The 16,022-nt window shown below is 50.3% G+C and overlaps 2 long non-coding RNA genes across 2 annotated transcripts; one reads left to right on the forward strand and one right to left on the reverse strand.

Moving 5' to 3' along the window:
• Window positions 1-706: 706 nt before the first annotated feature.
• On the reverse strand, window positions 707-4,245 carry LOC139803456 (uncharacterized). The gene is made up of 2 exons (XR_011729015.1): window positions 4,037-4,245; window positions 707-906 (listed from the first exon to the last, which is right to left on the reverse strand). It is a non-coding gene; the product is annotated as an uncharacterized lncRNA (long non-coding RNA).
• A 6,563-nt stretch (window positions 4,246-10,808) lies between these two features.
• LOC139803508 (uncharacterized) lies at window positions 10,809-13,785 on the forward strand. The gene is made up of 3 exons (XR_011729033.1): window positions 10,809-10,905; window positions 12,372-12,482; window positions 12,829-13,785. It is a non-coding gene; the product is annotated as an uncharacterized lncRNA (long non-coding RNA).
• Window positions 13,786-16,022: the final 2,237 nt, after the last annotated feature.

The following is a 16,022-nucleotide window of genomic DNA, read 5'->3' on the forward strand; positions in this document are numbered from 1 at the left end:
ATAAAAAAAATGAAATGATGGAGACTAAAAAAAAAAACTGATGGAGAAGCAGCCACTTGGAAAGCAGCAGCAACGGGCACTGGGTGATGCTCCAGGAAATCTGGCTCCAGGGCTCCCAGTTGTAAAATCCTAATCCCACAGAACCCAGAGCACTGATCCCGTTCAGAACTGGTCAGGAAGTTGTGAGATGAAGCCTGGCTTGGTGGGCTCTGTGCCAGACAGGAGATTTTCTGCTTGTCTTCCCTCCTGCTGCAGGCACAGAGCCAACACAACCCCTCCTCCTCTGCTCTGCCTGATCCTACAGGACCCTAATTGTGTGCCCAGGTTCTGGTTCTGCTGAGCGACCCAGTAGTGCTGAAACCTGGAATAAAGGCCCCAGAGCTCTGGTACAGCTCCCACTGCAGGCTTCTTGCCCTCTCTCACGAGGGGGTTTTGCCCCGTGCAGACCTCGAGGTGACTGCTGGGCTTTTGATTTCTTATCTTGTCAGCTTTCAGTTTAATGCCATTCCACACCACAGATCTGAGGGTGCCCCCCTGAGAAGCAGAGGAGAAACCTGAGCACACAGGGTACGTAAAAATCTGCTTTTTATTTTGGTGCTTTGTGATTCTGATCATCTGCAGAACACCCAAAAATTGCTTTTTCCAGAGAGTCTTGAAGAAGCCTCATCCATCCACTGCATCCCTGCTGCTCCAGGACCCAGGTCTCTTTCTTTTTCTCTTTTTTCCTTCTTTCTTTTTGGCTGCTTTGCAGTAACTTCTGCCCATCACAAGGATGTGGGAGGGCAGCTTGGTTTCCATTTTCCCAGCAGCTACAGATCCCTTGTTCTCTGCTTTAAGTGGAAGGATGCTTTGGGTTTGGGCTGGAGATCTGTGCATCTCTCTGTCTTGAAGCCACCTTTATTCCAGCTGTGGAAAAAAAAGGAGCAATAAGAGGAAGATGAGAGGAGAGGAGAGGAATATTTGTGTACAAGGACAGAGGTTTCCTGAGCTACCTGCTGTACTCTACATGAAAAAATGTCAAGGCAGTCTGGCCAAGGGGGTGGCTGGATGAGATCTTGTTGGCATGGTACTAATTTACAGTACCAATCGTTTCTGTAGTGCAGTCAGGGCAAAAAAAAATAATATTATTTTCAAGCTTCAAAACTATGCAGCTTGCTTGTGGCTTTGTTGCTGATCTGTGCTGTAACCCTTGCAAACTCAAACCTTTGTAATTTCTCCTGCTGTGCCTGTTTTCTTCTCCTTGACTGCAGGAGATCTGTTGAGTGCCCAATAACAGAGGCCTCTGACCTGCCCTGGGGTTCCTGCCACCACAAAGGGCATTGCTCTCACCCTGACCCAGTCTTATTTTATCAAGGTTTATTTTTTTGTTTTGTGCAAATCCTCTGCTGCCAGGGAAAAAGAGTTGGGTCTGTTCCACTTGAGAGCTTTTGCAGGGAGTTGAGCTGCAACGTGCCAAAATATTTTGGGATGGAGCCTGGGTAGTCCAAGGAAGCCTCTGTCCTGGCAGGAGAAAGCATCTGCCAAAGCTGGGCATCCATCTCTCCTTAGGGATGCTCCAGGAACCTCTTCTCCAGGGATGTTCAGGGAGATGCAAGTTTCACATCACTGCTCTCACCCTCAGGCTTCCAACTGTGGGCTCAGGTTTTCCCCTTTGTTTTCCAGTCATTCCTGGGCTTTAGTTCCAGTTTCAGTCCAGTATAACCTTGGCAGCTGAGCCCAAAATTCCTCTGGATGTGCTCTGTGTGGCTCCAGGGAGGGCAGATGGGGCAGGACAGGCAGAGTGTGCTCAGTTCCTGCCACTTCAGGAGGTCCAAAATCCAATCAGTTGATCCAGGAAGGATGTCCTTGTGATCCAGGAGAAGGGATTTCTGGCTGGCAGCAGAAACACAACTGAGCAGGGAATAATGTCACCTGCATGTGACACCAGGGAAATGCTCAGGGAGCCCAGGGAAAGCTTTCTCTGCCTTTTCCTTCAGCAGCTTAAGTTGTGTCAGCTCGGCAGGGGCATCTTTAGAGGTTCCTGGTGACCCCCCTCTAGTCCAAGGCAGCCTGTGAGCTCAACCAAGCCACCACCTAAGGCAGGAATTAGGAATTAGGCAGCCAGGCAGTGGCCAGAGCATCAGAAAGCATCATGTGCATTCCAACCTTCCCCAGCCATTACCCACCTAAAAGGCCTGGAAGATCCCAGGAATCCAACTCCTGATTTTCCTGAGGCCCCAAAGAGCAAGGAGCTGACTAAAGACTGCAAGCAGCAGCACCCACCTCAAACCAGGGGCTTGGAGAGCTCTTGGGCTCCTCCCTGGGTGCTGCTGATGTGGACCTGATCCATCCTCTCAGATCCAGGGCTGCCTCCCAAACATTTAGGATGCTGTCAAGGCAGAGAAGCCCAGCCAGGCAGGATCAGGTCAGCTGCAAACAATCTGTGTAAACCAGAAACTGCTGGTGAATGTAGCTTGTTGCTACTGGAACAGCTTCCTTGGAGCTTCCTGCTGGTTGTAGAATAAACCCTGAATTCCAGCTCCTGGTTTCATCCTTCGATGTCACAGGCTGCAGATTAGCACAAGGTGGCCAAAGGCTGCAGGTGGAAATGGCACTGGAGGTGCATTAAATACAGATATTCTGGCTGAAATCTGGCCAGGTGCCTGCTGGAGCACAAAAAACCCCAAGGGAAAGGGGTGCAAAGCCAGGGATGAACTCCGGGAGCTTGGAATCGTTTTTCCCCCCAGGCTGTGTGAACTAAACCTGCCAAGTTTCACACGAAGGGCACCCCCAGAAAGGCTCCTCCAGTTCTCAGAAAGTGGAATTTGTGCATAAATAAATAAATAGCTGTCAGGCTGTGGTGACCAGAAATTATTCTTATCCCAGGAAATGCTGCTGGTCAGGAGGGAGGGATGGGGACTGCAGTCGGTCCCCAGAGCCCTGGCAGATCTCCCACTTGGTCTGTGCCCCCCAGAGCCTGGGGCTGATTCCATGGGCAATATTCTTCCCAAGAAAAAGAAATTGAGGAGGTTTGGTTTGAGTCGAAGCAGAGAAACCAAGAGATGGAGAATAAGACACTGAGAGCAGAGGGGTTTAGGGGAGTGTGAGCAGTCTGGCTCAGCTGGGTTCTCCTCAGATTGATTTGTACCCTGATGAACATGACCAGGAGGAAGGAGAAGTGATTTAATTTACATATTAATACAAAAGAAGAGAGCTGAAGGTGTTTGGAGGGTTTGTAACACCCAGTGGAAGGTGGGTGGGGGCAGTCTGAGACGAAAAGGATTTAATTGAGTGTAAAGGAGGTTAAATTTCTGCCCAAGCTGTCTCAGGAGCTGCCAGAAGATGCCAGATTCCCTCTGCTGAGCATCTCCCAAAACAGGGTTGGAATTTGGCCTCGGGCTCTGGGTGAGCAGCTTCAGGTGCCTGGGGGAGGGATTGATCCAAGAGGAGCAGGATGGAGCCCAGTGGATGCAGAGGACTGGGAATCCCTGTGCTCTTTGCAGTGGATTTTGGACGAGGAGAGGAAGGAAATCAATTTCTCTTTGAAATAAAAAGATGAGTGATTTAAGGGCAGAATTATCTCGTGTGCATGCAGGGAAATCTTTGCTGTGAAAATGGATTTGGTGACAGAGATGGGGAATTTGGGGCTTTCTGTGCAGACAATAACTGTGCTGAAAGCAAAACACAAAAAAAAAAAAAAAAAAACCAAACCCAAAAAAACCAAAAAGAAACCACAACAAACCAAACTAAAAGCCAGGCAGGAAAAGGATTTCAACTGTAGAGAGAAATAATTTGAATTCCAGGGTTGGGGGGGACGGAAGGAAGGAAATAATAAAACCTATGAGAAACCTGCTTTCCAAAGGGGAATTTAAAAGAAAAGTGGATTTAACAGAAAAGCTGCTCAAGAGAGAAAAATGGCTTTCTGCAAAGGAGGAATCCTTTCATTTGTGCTGCTCTTACAAAAGGAGGCAGGAAATCACACAGGATGCTGCTGCCCAGCAGGAGGAAGTGGTTTTAAGGATGCCATTGGAGTGGGGGAGCAGGATGTCAGCCTTACCAAAGCTTTTCCTCCCCCAAACTCCATGAAACCCCCTTGAGCTGCTGCTTTTCCTGGGTAGGAAATGTTGCTCTGTTCCTTTGCTCTGTTTCTTCCATCTCTGTGGCTTTTCCAGCTCAGGGCAGCAGCCACACGGAGCTGAAAAATCTGAAATTCTCTCAGTGCCCTGAAATAAATCCAAACTCAAGGAGTTATTGATGGTTGCTGATATATTGATAATTTGATGATTGATGATTATATTGATAATTTGATGACTGAGGTCACTAAAATCACAGAATTAGAGGGGTTACCAAAATGTTGTGGGGCTGTAACAACACAGGCTGCCACCTCTCTGCTCTTTTGTTGCTCATGAACAGAAATTCAGGGGAGTGACCCTGAAGTACTTTGAATTCAAGTGAATTTAAATTAATGTGGCTGCCTTTTCACGTGTCTTAAATTTCCCTCTGCATCTCTCTGGTGCAGCAATGCACCAATTCTGCTAAAAAACCTGAAATGTGCCAATTCCAGTGATCAGTTTCCAATAAGCTGAGCCAATATATATCCCACCTAGGTATCAGCAGGAGGAATCCCAGAGGGGAAAAAAAACCCCAGGCAGCTGTGGGGTCAACATCTCCCTTGCTTCACCTGAAATGTGCTGGGAGCCTTGGTCTTCCTTGCAAAATGTCACTTTATTTTCTACTGTTTCTGGCAAAGCAAAAGAAACATCTTGAGAGCTTGGAGGGGAAAGGTTTTTGCATCTCTAAGAAAATAGGAGGGACAAAACAGGAGTAAATACAACCACGTTTCACATTTGCAATTTATGAAACTCAATTTATAGAACCCAACTCCATTTCAAACCTGCTGGGGGAAAAAAAATAAACTAAAAAAACCAAAAACCTATTAAACAAGGTCTTGCAGTTTGGGTTTTTAGTTTCCAGGTTTTTCTTTGCTGCTGGAAGTCTGGGTTACAGGTCTATAAATTGCACATTGGGGTTCAGTGCCTTTTCTCAGCTTTCTCCCCTGTCCTTTGCCTCCTCTCTGTCCCTCAGCAGAAGGTTTGGGGAGCAGAGATCCCCAAATTCATCTTCCTGCATCTTCTGCCTCGGATCCTTGGGACATGATGGACCTGGATAACACACACGGAATAGGATGGGAGAGCTACAGAAATCCAATATTTGTGATGTTTTGCTCTCTTGAGAGCAAAAAAAAAAAAAAAAAGCCTCTTTTACCTCAAGAATTATTTCTGGCAAGTATGTCTTCTAAAGAAAATGTTATAAAACTAAAAAAAAAAAAAACCAAACGGAAAAAACCAAGCAACCCAAGACACCCAAAGCTCAGACACCTTCCTGGGGCTGCCTGTTGACACAGCTGATGCCAGCTCTGCCTGACAACAACCCCAGGAGGAGGTGTTTAGGTTCAAACACCAGGAGTCGAATTTCCCATGGACACCCTAGAAATAACCCTGAAATTCATATATATATATATAAGAACATAATTTTTTTTTTTTTTTTGGTTGCCTTTTCCCCCTGGGACAAATCCCAGACAGAGGCTTCAAAATATTTGGGGAATTGCTTTTTGAATCCTACCGGTTCAGCATCCTGGGAAAAGGAATCCTGGGGCTGCTGCCCCCCCATGAGGGATGTGACACATTCGTGTAAAAAGAGACAAAAAAGGGAGGGGATATTAATATAATATAATTAATATAATCCCCCTTGGAGGGGACAGACCCTCTGAGCAGCAGGCACAGCACTGTGATGAATGAACCCCCCCATCTGGGCTGGCAGCTCTCACTTAGACCCATGCCCTGCCTTCCCCCCCCAAAAATAATTTTTTTGGGGGTTGATTTGAGGTCTAGAGGATGATAGGAGGATGATAGGACCACTGCCGCCTTCCTGGCCACCCTACCTCAGCGCTCAGGGGGTTATTTTAGGTCACTTTTCCCCCTCTCTCCCCACCACCTCTCAGACCTCCGGGGACAGCGGCTCCGGCCCGGTTCTCCGGACCTCACCGTGGCCTCTGACCGGCTGGAGGATGGGGGGGGGCTGTGTTTGTGTGTCCCGGGGTCCCCCCTTTGTCCCCCTCCCCCGTCCCCTCTTACCCCTGCCCGCTCGCCGCCCCTTCCCAGCGCTGTGTACGCCCGTTGCCATGGCTACGGCGCTGCTAGGCAACGCGGACACGTGACCCTGGGCACCCCCCCAGCAGGTCGATGTGCGTGGTCCAAAAAGGGCGTGGCTAAAGGGGGCGTGGTTAAAGAGGGTGTGGTTAAGGAGTGTGGTTAAATGTGGGCGTGGTTAAAGGGGGCCCGGTTAAGGAAAGTGGTTAAAGGAGGGAGACGCGGTTAGGGGCGTGGTTAAAGGAGGGGCGTGGTTAAATTGGAGGTGTGGTTAATGGGCGTGGTTAAAGGGGGCGTGGTTAAATTGGAGGTGTGGTTAATAGGCGTGGTTAAAGGGGCGTGGTTAAAGGGGCGTGGTTAAATTGGAGGCGCGGTTAAAGGGCGGGGCTAAAGGGGGCGTGGTTAAGGAGCGTGTTTAAGGAAGGGGTGTGGTTAAAAGGCGTGGTTATTCAACGGGGTGTGGTTAAGTGGGCGTGGTTAAAGCAGGGGGCGTGTCCCAGCGTTGCTAAGGGGATGGTTGCTAGGGGTGTGGGGGAAATGGTGGCGTGGGGGTGGAAGGGGCCCTGGGCTGTCTGCACAGCCTCAGGTTGGGCCCCATCATAATAATAATAATAATAATAATAATAATAATAATAATAATAATAATAATAATAATAATAATAATAATAATAAAGCTTTTGGAGCGTGGGATTGCAGCGCAGGGCCCTGGGTTGGTTTGTGGCTCAGCTGCTCTTGGGCCTCCCTTATTTTCATTATTTTCCCAGACGAGCTAATTTGAATTTTCCTCCTCTCTTGCTCTCTCCGCTGCCCTCTCCTCATTGCCAGCAGAGATAAGAGCCACTCCGTGTGATTTAATTTGCTGGAGAGTTGCTTTTTGGTTTTTTTTTTTTTTTTTTCCCTCAGAGAGGTTTCCAGTGGCAGCTCCTGCCTGTCAGCCTGGCCTGGATTTAGTGGGGTTGCCTCCCAGCTCCCTGCTCCCTGTTCCTTGTTCCCTGCTCCTTGTTCCCAGCTCCCTGTTCCCTGCTCCCAGTTCCCAGCTCCCTGTTCCCTGCTTCCTGCTCCCTGTTCCATGCTCCCAGCTCCCTGTTCCCTGCTCCTTGTTCCCAGTTCCCAGCTCCCTGCTCCCTTCTCCCTGTTCCCTTCTCCCAGCTCCCTGTTCCCTGCTCCCAGTTCCCAGCTCCCTGTTCCCTGCTTCCTGCTCCCTGTTCCATGCTCCCAGCTCCCTGTTCCCTGCTCCTTGTTCCCAGTTCCCAGCTCCCTGCTCCCTTCTCCCTGTTCCCTTCTCCCAGCTCCCTGTTCCCTGTTCCCTGTTCCCTGCTCCCAGCTCCCAGCTCCCTGCTCCCTGTTCCCTGTTCCATGCTCCCAGCTCCCAGTTCCGAGCTCCCTGCTCCCTGTTCCATGCTCCCTTCTCCCTGTTCCCTGCTCCTTGTTCCCAGTTCCCAGCTCCCTGCTCCCTTCTCCCTGTTCCCTTCTCCCAGCTCCCTGTTCCCTTCTCCCAGCTCCCTGTTCCCTGCTCCCAGTTCCCAGTTCCCTGTTCCCTGCTCCCAGCTCCCTGTTCCATGCTCCCAGCTCCCAGTTCCGAGCTCCCTGCTCCCTGTTCCATGCTCCCTTCTCCCTGTTCCCTGCTCCCAGCTCCCAGTTCCCAGCTCCCAGCTCCCTGTTCCCTGCTCCCTGTTCCCTGTTCCCAGCTCCAGCCTTTGGGTGCTGTGCTGGGAGGCTCTGGAGCAGGGTGCCCTTGGGCCTCTTTTTTGGGCACTTGAAAACCCTGAAACCATTTTGTATTCTTGTTTTCCCTTTCTGTCTCTTAGCTGGAAGCAAACAGCTCGCCCAGCAGAGGAACTGAGGGAGGGTTTTATGTTTTTAAAGCCCTTTTTGTGATGTTAGGAAGAGGCGTTCAGTGAAACCTCAGTGAGCAGGTAGTGGAGCACGAGGCTTCACGGGGCTGGGGTTTTATTTTATTATGAAGATAAATTCTGTCAGGAGCTCCCTTTCTGTTTCCCAGCTTCTTTCATTCCTTCTGGCTGGGCACCATCAGCCAAAGAGGCAGAATAAAACCGTGGAAAGAAAGCAAATGCACAACAACAGGTTTTACCTGAGCTGATGTGAAATTGCTCTCATTAAGGAAGCACATTTGGGCATAAAATGCAGCTCAGAAATCTCCCTGAGAGCTTCCACCAGGGGAAAAGATTACTTTGACCTTCAGGGATTGACGCAATGCTTATTAATAGTTTTAGCAATAAGGTACCTATATGGGGGGATGTCTTGCCTTTTATTTGCCTGATTTTAAGAGTGCCCTTAGCATTTTCTAACTTCCTGACTGAATAGGGTTGATGAGAACCTCTCTTCTCCTAAGCTAATGACTTGGCTGATGACTTACATTAATTTCCATGAAAAGATTTCTTTGATGATGATGATGATGAAAGTAGCACTGGAGATGCTGCAAGACCTCAGGCTTCATCCCATTCCCTATTTTTCCAGAAAGAGGCAGCTCAGAGGTTCTCAGTTGTTATTCCATGTACCAGGAAGATTGAATCTGAATGGATCCTCTTGTTTCAGCCATCAGGGACATGGATGCTCCCTGCCCTCCAGTCTCTGCCTTTTGCTGTCATCAAGATTTCCAAGCTCTGCTTTCCCCCCTTTGCTCAAGGTTTGCCACAGGTTTAACTGTTGGGGACCTTCCCTTCAACACCACAGCTCAAAGGAAGCAGCAGCAGCAAGGCCAGGCTGACTCTTTGCTGCCAACCTCACTTTCTAAGGGAAGAGTTTCTCCATCTGAAGTCAAAGATCACTTGAATTTCACCAAACGCCCCAATTTCTTTGGGCTGGCAAGGCAGCAGAACCAGATCCCCCAGAAGCTGGCAGAAGGATGTTAACCCTCAGGTTCTGGCACTCCCATTTCATGAAGCCAAAGCCTGGGAAGGGTTTGTGGTGGGATTTTTACAAGCAGTGGGAGCAAGGACTTGGATTTTTTTCCCCTTCCCCAGCAGCCTCTCCTCCAGCCCAGGCTGCTTGCCAGCAGAGGGAGTGCAGCACATGGGCTCACAAAAAATAGGAGCTTGCTAAAAAAAAAAAAATATAAAAACCCAACCCCCCCCCAAAAACCCCAACTCAAACAATTAGCAGAATGATTATGGTCTTTAGCAGAGTAAATAGAATAAATAGTCAGAAACCTTTCCCTGGCAATGGGATCCAGCTGCAGGCTGGGTGGGGAGCAGTTCCTCAGGATCCTCCCCATGGGATGGGGAGGTCCCCATGGTGAGGGGTCCCTGTGTATTGCTGGCAGGGCTGGACCTCTGTCCCTTTTGGGTTTTTTTTCACCCTCCTTGGTAGATTCACTGCTGTAATTCCTCATCAGAGTGCAACAGTTGGAGGTAAAGCAGAACAGAGCTTCCCAGGGTGCAGCATGAAGGGCAGGAGGGGGGGTGATGGGTGATGGGGAAGGGAATGGGTGGTGGGTGATGGGCAGGGGGATGGGTGATGGGGAAGGGGATGGGTGATGGGTGGTGGGCAGGGGGGTGGTCTCAGAGCTGCTGTGGTGCTCATGCTCTGGCCATGCTTAAGTTTTTGGCCAGAAATTGGGAAGTTTGGGGCTTGCCTGTGAGCAGTGAAGTTCCTGCAGGCTGTGGGGCTGTGCTCAGCATGGGGAGGTGGAAGTTCACCCAGATGTCTTGAGGAGGAGGAGGGTGAATAAAGGCCAAGGGGAGCTGGGGGTCTGGCCTGGGACTTTGCTGGCTGTGGTTTGTGCTACAAATGAGCTTTTCCATAGGTTTGGGGTCCCTGGGAACTTGCCTCCTGTCCCCTTTGTGCCTGCCTGTGGAAGGTTGGGGAGCTGAAGACCTTTTTGTTGCCTCTGGGATGGAGATATCACCCCTGGGATCCATGTGGGAGCATCCCAGCAGTGCTGGGCATGGGTGCAGGCTGATGGGCACCCCAGGATGCCACTGCTGCCCCACTTCTCTGCAGGGGAAGCAGAACATGTAGGGTGGCCAAGAAGGCAAACATTTAACCCCTGGAGCACCTTGCCAGCTCCTCAGCTGCTGAAGACATTTAGGTTCCTGTCCTCAGTGGGGTGGGAGGCAGCTAACTGGGTCCTCCTGCCAGCCCCTGGGCCTTTTCCAGCAAATTCTGTGCTTGTGTAGTGGCTGAAAACAGAACCAGCTGCACATCCAGACTCTGATCCCTCAGCCAGGAGGAGGGGGGAGTTTCAGTGGACTCTGCAGCCAGGATCTGAACGTGGCCTCAAACTGGTTTTGTAGCAGGCTGGTCATGAGGAGGAGCTCAGTGTTTGCAGGGTAAATCCCTAATTGCTCCACAGCCCTTAAAATGCAGGGTGCTGCTTCCAGTGTGGATTAAGAAATGTAGGATCCAGCCAAGCTCTGGTAGTTCAGTTTTTAACAGGGATTTAAGCATTTTAAATCCTTTCAAAGCTGGGAGTAAGAATCATAATTTAAACTCTGGCAGGCAGATGTCATGGGAAAAATATGAAGACTATTTAAAAGGCAGCCTGCCTGCCTGTCCATCCAGCCATTTATCACCTTCTCCTCTGCCCGATGGCTGCAATTCCCTTTCTCTTTCTAAACACAGGAGCCCAGGGCTGCACAGGCACCTGAGGAGTCACCTGAGCTTCCCCAGGGTCCCTCTTGCTGCCTGGCTCTGGAGCCCAGGATGCTCAGACCTGCTGAGAGGAGCCTGGAGTTGCTTGAAGGAAAAGGCACGACCCAAACATCTGCACATCTGGTGGAGGAACTCACCTGTCCCAGATCCTCTTCTCCCTGCAGTGAGTGGGGGAATGGAAGAGATTTCATTTAACACTGAGCAGAGTTTCCTCCCTGCATGTCTGGGGCATTTGAAGGAACTCAAGAGCCCTTTGGAAACAAGCAATCCCTGGTGGTATTTTGCTTTTTTAGGTGGCTTGGTTGTAGTTTGCCTTTTCCCTGTGTTGTAGGGAATTAAATGATGCTCAGCCAAGTAAATCTCTTACTTGGTCAAGCCTTTCCAGCTGTCCTTTGCTGGCCTTGGAGCTGTTGCCTTGTATGGGAGGTTCCAGAGCTTCCCTAGAAAACTGCTCACTGCCTTGCAGATGTTTTTTGGGGAAGCAGCTCAGGCTGACACACACACACATCTAATTCTGGCTTTACAGAGGAGGTCAAAGGCAAAAAACACCACGAGGATGGCACCTCTGACTTCTGGGGCTGAATTTAAATGAGTGAAAAAAAACCCAAAAACGTGGGCTGATTACTTGTCTGAAGTAGTTTGGGAAAAATAGTTTTGAGGGATTTTTGTGGATAAATGGGCTGAGCCTAATTCTCTCTCCTGAAGACCATCTTTGGGGCTGAGTGCTGAAATGCCCTTCGTGTCTGTGATGGTTTGAGGGAGACAGAGTCTGAGTTTATTTGGTGAATTTAACGATGGGCTTGGGAGGCTCTGAGGGAGAAAGTTCATGACAGAAATTCCCAAGGCTTCAGCATCCCCAGCTGAAGTATTAACTGAAAATTTTTAGTTTGGTGCCTTTCTGCACCAAGAGATGAAAATGCCCTTTGCCTGTGGCTCAACAAAAAGCTTTGTGGTGCCTGAGAAATGTTGCAGGTAGCTCAGGAAAGTGGTAGAGAAGGGATTAGTAAGGGAAAAAAAGACCTGGATGCAGAATCCAGGTGAGTTGATCAAAGAAAGGAAACATTTTGAACAGCAAGGAGCTGAAGCACTGCAGCACCTTGCCAATGGGGGGGTTCTGCACCAAAGAGGGGGGTTCTGCACCCCTAGATCACTCAGGTTAGGGCAGAGTGCTGTTCTGGGGGTGCTTTTATCCCTCAGAAGCCAGGAGGGTTACTCAGGGTTTGCAGAGCACTCAGGGTGAATGCTTTGGGAAGGAGGGAGGGCAGCATTTGGAGTGATTGGAAACTCCCTGGTGTGATTCTAACGTGTAGGGATGGAGGCTATTTTTGTTGTCTGGTGTGAGTATTGCCTTGTATGGAATCACAAGGAGCTCACTTGTAGCTCTGTTGAAAGCTCCAGCAGTGATGTCCCTGGTGTTCCCAAGGCAGTGCTGGGGGCAGCAGTGTTAATCAGCCTCGGGGGACAAAGGAGATAACAGGGAAAGGAAAATTCCTCCGGGCTCTGCTCCTTCCAGAGGGAGGGGACAGCCTGGCACAGCCTCCTCTGTATCTCAGTACCTGCTGGCTCCTGGCTGGAGCACTTAATCCCCAGCCAAGGGGGAGGAAACTCTCTTGATTTCTTGATTTCCAGACTGCTGCTCAGCGAATCCCCTCCCCAGTGGAGCTGCAGATCCGTAGCTGTTCACCAGCTGAAATGGCACGAAAGAGGAAGCCAACCTTTTGCACAGTTTCCTCTTGGAAAGTGAGTGTCACTTCTAATTATAACCACTGCACTTTGTCCAGTGTCCTCCCGGGGACCAGGAGGCTGGGAGGTGGAGAGGGATGGCTCCAAGTGCAGATGGATCCCTCCTCTCCACTGATTTATGGGCCTTATCTGAAACTGGAGCAGAGAGAAGGCATCTCCTAAATGCCAGCTGGGCCACTGTCCCCTTGGTAGCCCTGGTGCTGAGTGTGACAGTGTGTGACAGTGTCCCCAGGAGGCACTGACCTTGGCTGCAGAAGCAGCACTCTCAACCTGTGCTTGCTTTTCAGAGGAGCTCAGATGTTCAGAGGAACTCAACTGTTCTCTTTTTCTCCTCTTCCTCCAGTCCTCTGGTGCTCTGCCTTCCTTCTGAAGTGATGGGACAGAGCTGTGACACCAGTGAGTTTGTCCCAGGGCCAGACCCTCCTGCAGAAGAGCCACCAGCCATGGATGAGTTGAGCCTGCCACCTTCTGGTCAGCTTCCCCAGGACTAACCACAGCTTGGGGCATGAAACCTGGGGGCAAAATGCTCCGGGGTGATGCCCAGAGCATCAGAACATCCTTCTTCCTACCCCTGCCTGGAGAGGGAGGAGAGATGGCTGCTTTTCCAGGGGCTGAGGTTCAGACTCTGATGGTTTGGGGACCTCGTGGCTGCTGGAGAAGGGATGGGCACCTTCTGAAAAAGGGTCCTGGAGGTTCAGGCTCTGAGCCCTGCCTGGAACATGTCCCGTTTCTGGCTCCTTCTTGTCCTGCTTGGTGGCCAGTGGCTGGGCTGTGGCAGGAGGCTGGTTTGCTGTGTCCCTGCCTCTCTGCTGTGCCTCTGGGTGATCTCACTGCAGCTACACTCAAATACCATCTCTATGGTGATGGCTCAGAGGCATCCATCCCTGCTCAGAGCTCCTTGGCCAAGTTCCTGTCTCAGAGGAGCTCTCTGACATCTCCTGAACATCTCACTGCCCACTCAAGCACAGTGTGGCAGAAGCAGAGCTTTTAGCCTCTCCTTCTCAGCTCAGCAACACCAGGACCCTGCTCCTCTGCCAGGCCCTGAGCTTCACCTCCTGCCTCCTCCTTTGTCTTCCTATCCCAGCCCCCCCAGGCTCTGCATAACCTTTCTAAGCCTTGCCTAAAACTAAAATTCCCCCTGCTCTTCCATCACATCCCCTCCACGTGCTGCAATCTCTTTCCTTGGCCTCAGCAGGTTTCCTGTGGGGCACCTTGCATCCATCTGGATCCTGCTTCAGCCATTCCCACCCTCTCCTCCTTCTCATGCCCACAGCCACCCACTGCCTCCCCTCACACCCCACCAGTGCCCCTTGGTGTCCTCTTAGTTGCCCCTTTTCTTTCCTATTTGTGAGATTTGGGGCTCAGAAGCTGCTTTGTTCCTCTCCTCACCCTCACTGGACCATCAGCCTCTGTGGCATCTTCCCAGATGAGCAGTGCAGGCAAAGGATGCTCTGAAAGTGGCCTCAGAAGAGGCATATCTGCACCTCTTGCTGTGATCTTTCCTGTTTTCTCCTAGGGAAAGGAGCAGTTCAGGGAATTCTTACAGATTTCTCTGAAATGTAAGGGTGGAAGCAATACCACGACCTCACACTTGCCTGGCTGTGCTCTTTCTTCATTCCCCAGATCCTCCCAGCTGGGATTTCTTCACTTTTGCTCTGCCTTCAGTAGGTTTCAGCTATGCCACAGCAAAACCAGTGTCAGGTGTTTGTTTTTCCTGGGAATTCATCCTATGGATTCATCCACCCGGGCCCTGGGCACTTTGCTTTGCAGCATGTGACACACCACAGCTCCTGGAAGACACAGATTGGTGACACAATCCCAATTTCAGAGAACTTGACTTTGGGCTATACAATTCCACCCCAGAAGACACTAAAAATGCTGGATGGAAAACCTCTGGGTGTTCCCAGATCCCTTTCATGTTCCCAGAGCAGCAGCCTGGAGGGATGCTGAGGGTCTGCCCACCTCTGGCTGGGCATGGGGCTCTCTTGGCTTTCTGGTGGTCTGTGCTTGAGGCATCTTTAGTGATTCTCTGAATCAACAAAATCTTCTGGTTGGGTCTTGATGCCTTTACCTCTTCTCTACTAACGAGGCCCTGAAGCTCCCTCTTACTCTTGGGTAAAGGAGAAAGAAGGCAATGGACTCTCATGTCTGTCCCAGCCTTTCAGAGCTCTTCTCTTCCCTAGGAAAACACTATAGAAGTTTCTGCTAATGTTCCCCAACTCCCTAATGCACAAATTACTGCAGGGTATTACTTAGCATTAGCCCCTTGTTCACAGATGTGAGCAGGAAAGAAGAAATATTCATCAGGCACAAGAGCCAGTTTTGCTGCTCAAGGTGTTGGAGTGAGTCAAAGACGACCTGGCTCTTCCAGCAAATATAAAAAGAATAAAAAAAGCAAGGCTCCTTGTTAAGCATTACATTAACTCCCAGGGAAGTGCCCTGCAGGCAGCAGCTCTCATGATTTATCCAAAGGGAAAAGCAGCAGGAGGGCAGGGACCAGCTTGCTCCAGGAGGGCTCCCGAGGGTTGCTCTGCTGTTTGTGGGGCAATTTGTGGTGGCCAGAGCCCTGTCTGTCCATCCTCACTCCCCTTCCACCAATGCCACAGTCTGAGGGCTCAGAGAGTCAGAGAATTATACAATAATTTGGGTTGGAAGGGACCTTTCAGAGTCCTCAAGTCCAACTTTGCCCTGAGCAGGGAAATCTCCCACTGGATCAGGCTGCTCACAGCCCCATTCAGCCTGGCCTGGAATGTTCCCAGGGATGGAGCTGCTGCCATCAACTCTATTCCAGTGTTTTACCACCCTGCCTGTTAAAAATTTCACTCTGCTTTTCTTCCACTGCTTGGAGAAGAAACCAGGACCAGGAGGGAGGCAGAGATACAAGGAAGGGGCTGGTGGGGTGGTTGGATCCAAGGTGGGTCCAGCAATGCCCAGCAAGAGAAACCATCTCTGTTGTGCTGGGGAAGCCAGGGTTCAGCCCTTGCTGAATTTCCCCTGCCAAAAAAATGAAGGTCTTGCTGTTTCCACTGAAATGAATCCTTATGGGAATCTGCTCTCTTATGAAATGCTCTGCAGGAGGTTTCTTTTTCCCATCATTCCGATTATTTCGGCTCGAAAAAGAAAAAAAAAATAATAAAAAAATAAAAAAAAGGATAAACAGGCAAAAAAGGAAAAATATCTAGGAGCTGCTGGAAGAGTTAAGGGTTTGCCATCTGTCTGTGGGGAATGCACCGAGCTGGGGAGTGCAGAATGCTGACTCAGCTCAACTTTTTTTGGGGGGGAAAGACTGAACAGCCCTGCTCGTGTTCTGGCTTGGGGTGACAGCAGAAATAACAAACATCTGAGCTCTTAATTCTCAACTGACAACATCTCCAAGTGGCAGGGGATGGGAACCAGCAGTGGATGGCTGGGGGGTCTCAGCAGCAGTGAGGGGAGAGTGTGGGGAGCAGGGGTCTGCTGGGGGTGCCTCAGCTTTTGGGGTGGGGACCAGAGGGGTCTGCTGGGATGTTTGTCCTCAGGAGGATGATGGGAGGGAGG

The sequence above is a fragment of the Heliangelus exortis genome, chromosome 16 (assembly GCF_036169615.1).
Source record: "Heliangelus exortis chromosome 16, bHelExo1.hap1, whole genome shotgun sequence".
Taxonomy (NCBI): domain Eukaryota; kingdom Metazoa; phylum Chordata; class Aves; order Apodiformes; family Trochilidae; genus Heliangelus; species Heliangelus exortis.